Source organism: Penaeus vannamei, chromosome 21 (assembly GCF_042767895.1).
Source record: "Penaeus vannamei isolate JL-2024 chromosome 21, ASM4276789v1, whole genome shotgun sequence".
Lineage (NCBI taxonomy): Eukaryota > Metazoa > Arthropoda > Malacostraca > Decapoda > Penaeidae > Penaeus > Penaeus vannamei.
Window position 1 is genome coordinate 7,041,419 of NC_091569.1, and position 10,000 is coordinate 7,051,418.

The window sequence follows — 10,000 nt, forward strand, 5'->3', positions numbered from 1 at the left end:
ACCATATGCTGTATATGTTTTCTGTTGTTTCTGGTTGGCTGGCATCAAGGAATACACTCCCTGACACATTTTGAAGATGGCATTAGGCAAAAAAAAGATAAGAGCTGAAAATACAACCCTTAGGGAAAATAGAAAGCTTTTATAGTAATAGTGCAAAACAAGGATTAACATATATCTTTTCTATAATTATCAATTATCAAGATCAAAAACACCAAATGATGAGCAAAACATACATTTTTACAATGAAGTCACCAAAATAACATAATGGAAAATTGTGCTAGTCCACAACTATTCAAACTTAATAGGAAAACCCATAATATAAAAAGCTTTATGAAATTTCTGTTATCTCAGGCACTACTGCCTCATTTGACCTTACTAGCAACTTTTATTGTTTTATGGAATTTTACCTAATGCGTTAATGCTGTGTTAAAAAGAAGTTAATATTTGACATGCACTTCATGATGCGAGTCATAGAAGCTACACATACAAAAGGGATCAAAAGACTTAAGAGCTATGTATCTCAGATTTCTGTCTTTCAGTTTTCAAAACCTGAAAAACAAGGGAGCTAATTCAGCTCATTAGCAATCACTTAATAAGTTTCTAATTATGGCAAAAATCTTGTTAAATTTGCAAAGCAAAAATCAATATAGCATGGAATATTACACAGCCAATTGTTTTATGTAGTTCAAACTTTTCAGTCAATTTCTGTTCAAAAACGTAAAAGACAGTCATCCTACTTGAAATTCCTGACTTACGCCAGTCGCTGCAGCTGGACATAAGGACTGGGAGTCGACATCCTTCTGTAACACTGGACTAAAAAGAAAAAAATATATCAGCTACATTCCATTAATTCATTATGTAAAATGAAAACAAAAAACTAAATACATTACAATACCAATATAAAAAAAGAATGATAACATCAATGTAATTATCAAGAATAAAAACGATATCTATAACAATGATCATATAACAAAAATACAATAACAGTCGCAATACAATATTAACCATACCAAAAGCAGTACCAAAATAATCAAATTACTTGCATTAGCATCATATTGCATACAGTAATCATCTCTTTGTTATTACTATGATCATTATGTCAAATCTTAGTCTTGGTCCAAGATATATCTAGACCCAGAGGCTTTGCTTCATTGCTAAATGCATCAAAAGCCACCACTAGAGTTTCCAAAGACGACAAATTCACGGTCAGTAACCTTGATATTGCCCAGAGTTGGTCCACATTGGCTCTGGACAGTACCTCTGCCCAGTATCCAGTCCAAGCAAATGTTGAAGAGTGTTGGGGCAAGGACACAGCCTTTCCTCACTCCTGAACTAACAGGAAAGAAGCTCTACAGGCCCCAACAAACTTTACAGTACTTTCAGTACCAGTATCTAGGCTTGCTAGTAATCCAACAATCCTCATTGGAATTCCTTTCAATCTCAGGATCTCCTAGAGTGATTCCCTATGCACCGTATCAAACGCCTTCTTGAGGTCTATGTAGACTGCAAGCAGCCCAAACCTGAACTCACGGTGGTGCTCTACTATGACTCATAGCATTAGAATACAGTCTTTTGATCCAGATTGCTCCAGCCTCTGGTGCCTCAGCAAGTGGTCTCTGATACGTCTCAGAAGGATATGTGCAAGAACCTTACCTGGTATACTGAGCAGTATGATGCCTCAGTAGTTGCTGCAGTCCTATCGATCCCCTTTTTCTATCCAGAGAGGGATGACCAAACCTCTCAACAGGTCAGGGGTAATGGTACCAGATTGCCTGAGGGCAGCCAGGACAGCATGCAACTCTTGCACCATGGGTTCACCACCAGCTTTTAACAGTTCAACTGGGATGCCACAGATACCTGCTGCTTTACCACTCTTCAGCTTGGAGATCGCCCTCTTAACTTCAGTTAGGGTGGGTCGATCCTCACTGATGGGTGGGACCGTCACTGGAATCTCGACATTACCTGCATCCAAGTTACTTGTTGGTGGACCAACCTTATATAACTGCTCAAAATACTCAGCCCAACACTCCAGCACCACAACAGGATCTGAGATGATCTGAACCCCTTACTGAGTGGACGGCAGTCACCTGTGAACAGGGCTTGGAGTTCAGCTTTCTCAGGGTTTGGTAGGCAGGACAAAGGTCCTTTACTAAGAAATGGCCTTCTGCCTCCTCTACAAAACTCAGAATAAACTGTTCCTTGTCCCTTCTCAACAGTGACAAAGTCCTGCATACATGAAAACAACGCAAATCCCAACCCCTGCCAGACAAGCCATACAACAAGCATCTGTAGCTTCCAGCATCTCCTGCGAGATAAAATTCTGTCTTGCTCTTGGGCATTCAACAATTGATTCTTTAGCTGCACTGAGTGTTTCGAACTTGCAGGTGTCCCTCAGAACTACATACCCCATAATGTGAGGGGTGGCTGGCCACAGTTCCCCTAATCTACCTGCAGGAGTCCCGTGGGCTTTGCCCCACAAGCTTCATGTCAGGTTGGCGGCCATTGGGACATGGATGGGATGGGAAACTCTGGCTCCCAGTCTGAGTCCCAGTGGTCTCCATCCCAAGGGGACCCACAGCCTACCTTACTTGCTGGGTAGGAGGGATACTTCCCCTCTCCCCAGCACCAACACCGATATGATGCACTGCCAGTTTGGGTTATCTCAGGAAGGTGAACTGGAAAGGCCAGCCTCCCCACAGCCACCCATTAACTCCAGGGGGGAAGGGGACAAGAGTTAGTAAGAAGCCAGGGCGTGTCCACACACCGGTGGGCCATGACTCTGTACCTTTAGGGCCTAATGCTTCTTCCACAGTTCAGCCTAGGACCGCAAGGTACAGAAGTCTTGATGATGGAGAGGCTATGAGGTGGCAGGAGAGTCTTATACACAGCTGCTCCCAATTCACACCAGGCTAGCTAGAGATATTATATATATATGTATATGTATACGTATATATATATATATATATATATATATATATATATATATATATATATATATATATACATATATATATATATACAAGTTTTGTACTAGGGATGTTAGATTTTGGTCCAAGTTTTGCACCAGGGATATTGAATGTTGGACAAGTTTTATACCATGGATGTTAGACGTTAGCCAAGTTTTGGGCAAGGGACATTGGCACAAGTTTTGCACCATGGATGCTAGATGTTGGTCCTAGTTTAGTACCAGAGATGTTGGATGTTGGCCAAGTTTCGTACCAGGGATGTTGGATGCTGGCCCAAGTTTTGTAACATGAATGTAGAATGCTGGCCCAAGTTTTGTACTAGGGGTGTTAGATGTTGGCCAAGTTTCGTACCAGGGATGTTTGATGCTGGCCAAGTTTAGTACCAGAGATGTTGGATGTTGGCCAAGTTTAGTACCAGAGATGTTGGATGTTGGCCAAGTTTTGTACAAGGGATGTTGGATGTTGGCCAAGTTTTGTACAAGGGATGTTGGATGTTGGCCAAGTTTAGTATCAGAGATGTTGGATGTTGGCCAAGTTTTGTACAAGGGATGTTGGATGTTGGCCAAGTTTTGTACAAGGGATGTTGGATGCTGGCCAAGTTTAGTATCAGAGATGTTGGATGTTGGCCAAGTTTAGTATCAGAGATGTTGGATGTTGGCCAAGTTTAGTATCAGAGATGTTGGATGTTGGCCAAGTTTAGTATCAGAGATGTTGGATGTTGGCCAAGTTTAGTATCAGAGATGTTGGATGTTGGCCAAGTTTTGTACAAGGGATGTTGGATGTTGGCCAAGTTTAGTATCAGAGATGTTGGATGTTGGCCAAGTTTTGTACCAGGGATGTTGGATGTTGGCCAAGTTTTGTACAAGGGATGTTGGATGTTGGCCAAGTTTTGTACAAGGGATGTTGGATGTTGGCCAAGTTTTGTACAAGGGATGTTGGATGTTGGCCAAGTTTAGTATCAGAGATGTTGGATGTTGGCCAGTTTTGTACCAGGGATGTTGGATGTTGCCCAAGTTTTCCACCAAATGGCTCCGCACAAGCTTTGCCACTAAAAAAATAAATTACTTGTTCTGTTTCCACTTTCCCTTGATTTTTATTAACACAATTATTACTGATATAATAATAATATATCAATAATGATAATAATAATCATAATAATAATAATTATTATCATTATTAATAAAATATTAATAACAACAACAATAATAACAATCTAAAATAATCATTATCATCATCCTTATCAACATAATTATCACTAAAATAACAATTTTAAAAATAATAACAATAATAATTGTTGTTGTTATCATATAATAATAATAGTAATAATAATAATAATAACAAAAATAATAGTTAAAACATTAATAATAGTTATAACATTAATAATAATAGTAATAACATTAATATTAATAATAATAATAATAATAATAATAATAATAATAATAATAATAATAATAATAATAATAATAATAATAATAATAATAATAATAATAATAACAATAACAATAACAATAACAATAACAATAATAATAATAATAATAATAATAATAATAATAATAATAATAATAATAATAATAATAATAATAATAATAATAATAATAATAATAACAATAAAAACAAAAAATAATAGTAATAGTAAAATTAACAATAACATTATGATAAATACTGTGATCATTATCACTATCACCAAAAGCATTAAAAACAAAAATTACAAAAAAAACTCATGGACTGAAAACAAAGCAAGCTAGGGTTGGGCTAATGACTGACTACTAAGTGTAAACAAAATTCACGAAAGGAAAGCTACAACAGACAGTGCAATTACCTGCCACCATTTGGTTAATAAAATTAGATTTTCCTTCTCAGGTACAAAGGAACACAAAATACAAAACAGAGAGAGAGAGAGAGAGAGAGAGAGAGAGAGAGAGAGAGAGAGAGAGAGTGAGTGAGTGAGTGAGTGAGTGAGAGAGAGAGAGTGAGAGTGAGAGTGAGAGTGAGAGTGAGAGTGAGAGTGAGAGTGAGAGTGAGAGTGAGAGTGAGAGTGGGAGTGAGAGAGAGAGAGAGAGAGAGAGAGAGAGAGAGAGAGAGAGAGAGAGAGTGAGTGAGTGAGTGAGTGAGTGAGTGAGTGAGTGAGTGAGTGAGTGAGTGTGTGTGTGTGTGTGTGTGTGTGTGTGTGTGTGTGTGTGTGTGTGTGTGTGTGTGTGTGTGTGTGTGTGTGTGTGTGTGTGTGTGTGTCACTATTAATATGCCACTACAACATCTTGATTTTTTTACCATACCAGATTAGTTGAAGCCTTGAAGAAAATACTAGCATTTTGGAGTTGACTCACATGTAAGTATCATATATATGGCAAGATGATTAAATACTTTTAGTGTATATGACACAGCGGTTTCATAAATGACTTTCATATTTAAAAATAACTCTATTTGAAAACATGGACAAATACAAGATAATCATTATAAATAATATAACTTAAAATTGTAATAAATATCTCAGTTCGAAAGCCCATTTTTTCTCAAAAATTACATTCGACCTTTTGATCATTTCTAAAAGTAATATTAGGCCTACACATAACTAATACCTCTTCAAACCTCCAAAGCTTTAAAAACAGTTAAAGTAATAAGTAAACATAAAATCAAGACTTTATGTTCTCATGCAAAATCATAACCCCTAGTTTTGTACTAAAAAAAATAAATAAATAAAATAAAATAAATAAATATCAATTGTGATGATGATGATGATGATGATGATGATGATGATGATGATGATGATGATGATGATGATAATAATGATCATAATGATAATAATGATAATAAAGATAATGATAATAATGATAATGATAATAATGATAATGATAATAATGATAATAATAATGATAATAGTAATGATAATAGTAATGATAATAGTAATGATAATAGTAATGATAATAGTAATGATAATAGTAATAATAATAGTAATAATAATAGTAATAATAGTAATAATAATAATAATAGTAATAATAATAATAATAATAATAATAATAATAATAATAATAATAATAATAATAATAATTATTATTATTATTATTATTATTATTATTATTATTATTATTATCATTATTATTATTATTATTATTATTATAAATAAAAAAATATTTATCCATATGTACAAATACTGGTTGACCATCTTCTAGTGCCTGAGGATTGCAAGGCTAGTGAAAATGCAAAATCACTGAAGGATCATCTCTAATCAATGCAACGTCAGATATCTTGGTCATATAAATCACGTCATGCTGGCTACTAAAGGAAAAACAGAAACATTAACAAAGCATAAACTGAAAAGCAGGTGTAAACCTAATAAAATATTGTACACTATACTATTTGCACAGTTTTGACCTGTCTGTGCAATACTTCATGTGACGTCATGAACCCTTCCTAAAGTAGATATTTCCTTTTATGATAATTATGCCCCCTTCCTACTACTGGGCAAATTCAAGTATCATACAGGCACTCTTGGCGCTGTCAAAAATTCCCATGGTAAAAATGCACATGCGCGGTAGGTTAGTGTATAAAATAGCATAAATGACTTGGAATATGTTAAAGTGGCATAATAAAAATATAAGAATTCATTAATTACATGAAATACGAAAAGTCGGCAATGATAATTACAAAATAATCATTTTCACAAGCCCATAACAGTACATGAAATTTTCCCTGTCATGTACCTACTTCCCCTATCTTTTATCTGCACACCTTTTGGCACATCAGACATATCTTTGCTTTGTGCATGGAAGAAATTCCACTTGCAGTTGATATCCCAAAGCACGCACCTTCTATATCATACACACATCTTTCCAATATATTGTTTTAATTTAGATTTTTACCTTACTGTCAATTAATTGGTATGAAGTTGCAAAATGTTAGGAGTGGTAGATTTTCTTTTTCCCCACTACATCATAAGCTCAACTTTTTTCCAAATGGATTCCAATGAGCATCGGCGAACACACTCACAGTTCGCGAAAAAATCTTCCACACGCATATTCCTTATACCCTCAGCCAAATTTTTTCATGACGGTACATTCCCATCACCTGAACCTCATCCAAGTTTTCATTACATGAGCCATGTCACCTGTATTAATGAGCAAAATAATAATATCTTTAACTAAATGCCACGTGATCAAGTCAGCTCTAAACGGTGTATGCTAATCATTTGGACCATTATTGCAGTACTCAAATATTGATTTTAAAGTAACTTGGAAATCACAAATGCTGTAATGCCAAAATCATAGAGTGTGAGGAAGTTACATGCTTCCCACACTGTGCATGATGTCTGATAAGCAGTCCAGTATGGCATGAGAAGTATCTATTCAGGGTTCTTGCAGGTATAAGCTGATGAAATTTAAGATCTTCTTAAGACTTTTTAAGACTTATAACAATTGCTTTGGTAATTTTTTCTAATACACCCACATAATGAGTTGAAATGAATTCTGTATCATTAATTTTCTCTCACTGTCTAATGCTGCATTCGGATCTGCTTGTCTATCTCGTCCAGACCAATTGGATGAGATGTTTTGACCGTTCGAAACCTCCACTATCTCGTCCCGGTCAAGTAGTCTAGCTCGTCCAACTTGCCCTCCTGTGAAGGTGGGCGAGCAGGACGAGATAACATCACAATAGATTTTGTATGTAAAATATTGACAGCTGCAGGTAACTACAAGATATTGGTGGGTAACATTATGACCCTTTACTGGTGTTATCAAAGGATATTTTTGTGTTTGTTAATTACAGGTAAGTTAAATATGCATCAAAGTAGTTACAAAACCTATGCAGAGTGTAAAATAAAAACACCAGTTTGATAAAAAAGTGAATGTTTACATTAGAGCCGGTTGCATTCTGGGCACAAAGGGTGTTGGAGGTTCCGAACGCAGCCCACTTGTCCTGCTGGTCCTGGACAAGTTGTCTGGACAAGCAAGATGAGCAGTTCCGAAAGCAGCATAATTTACAAATATACAAAATAATTGTGTGGAAACCCCCTAAACCCCCACATTCTTGGCCCCGATAGTAAGGTAGGACATGAGAGTTACCTTGGAAATTGGGGTAAAATATTAATAATTTACACAGAATCAGTCACTTTATTGTCTAGAGCATGAAGATGTGCCCTCTGCAATCCCCATATGAGGGGCTCCCTCCCCCATCCCCTGCCCAAGAAAACAAAGAATCCTCCAAGTATTCATGGCAGGAGAGAGTGACTGCCATGCAGGAGCAGCATTGCTGAATCTATCCAATGCTCCCTCCTGGAGGATTTTTTGTTTTCCTGGGCAGGGGTTCCAGGGCAGCAGTCCCCCAAGGGGGGGGGGTCACAGTGGGCATAACCCCCTGCAATAAACAATATAGTGACTGATTCTGTGTATATTATTTACATTTTACCCTGATTTTCCCAGGTATCTTTCATGCTCTCCTCCTACTATCGGGGTCATGAATGTGGGGGTTAGGGGGGTTCACAAAATAAAACCTACATATTTGCATTGTAGACAGTGAGAGGAATGCAACAATACCAAACTTGTCACAATCCCTTATGCGCACGTATTATAAAAAAAATACCATTGCTTTTTAAGACCTGAAACCACTTGTCGCTGAATACATACTTCCCCCTAATGTGTAGGTCTACTCATCACATCAGTGACTAAGATAAGAAATTTATGCTGTCAAGATATTTACACGGCCTCTCAGATAGATTAATCACCAAAATTATTATTTCTACAGTCTGGATTGTTTTGATTTTAACCCTTTTTTTCCGCATTTGGAGTATTTGATGGGCTCAGGTATTAAACTGGGATGGTAAATAAAGTCTTTTTCTTCTTTGCTGCCATATAGTCTTAAGAATAACACAGAATCAATGCAACATTTCTCACGAGTCACCTGTCACGAATTGTCCGGCTTCGAACTGTCAAACCTCATAGCTGACGACTATGTCTTAAACACACAATTCACAATTCTTTCTCAATAACTATAGATAAAAGTTAAAGCACTTAAATGAAGTATAATAACATAAATAAAAGACTTTAAGGCATGAGAGTGTAACAGCAGACTTTGATAATTAGCCAAATATTGTTTTGACAAGCACTGGCAAGGTAAACAAGACGAGCAACTTTGAATCTGAGTGATGATATAAAGAGTATAATTTTGTCTTTTAGCAGTGAATATGAGGCCGCTGCAACTTAAACTACAATGTGTCCTATTCTATTTCTTCCGCTCTATAAGATGGCAGTGTCCATTTCCCTTTAATTCCATGCGTCGCTATAAGTAACCTTTACCATCATTATTGTTATTATTATTATTTCACACAGCCCATAATTATCGCGTCAATCAACAAGGGCCAAGATCTAATGTTGTTGACAAGTGAGTGAATCGCGATGGCATCCACCGGCAACAGATGTATGCACATTTACGCAAACAAAGATGTGCTTTGGGCATATCTAAGACATTTTAAAACCTTTTACAGCCTTAAATTTCCCCAAAAGATATTAACCCAATGTCGACTGGAAAATGGCGCATTCCCTTTGACAATGCTTAGCCACAAAGGAGTCAATTAGTAGATCTTGCGACCTCACTTTTCCTTGAAAAAGCAGGAAACCTTTTTTTTTTTTTTTTAACTAAAGCTATCAATATTTTTGTTATAAATATTATAATTGCTATATTGTTCCTGACATTACTATTAGCAGCAATAACTACTAGAAAATATTATTGAAAATCAAGGAAAAGGGGTAAAAAGGTGAGACAAGTAGTTCGCATAATTGGCTCATTGGTGACAGCACTTGTGGAGCCATCTTTAAATAAAAACAATTACTAAATTCAACACCCACAATGGCCAATGGCATGTATGTACATGCCATGCCCGGCAACATGGGGATACAGATATTTTAAGACTATAAGGATGTGCTGAACCCTGCTTTTGAGTTAATGGCTCATCATAATATGAAGTTAACATGAAATGGGCTGCAATTTCAGAGGAGATACATTTAAGGTTCGAAATTTGTGGCTTTCTTGCATGTCTACAAACA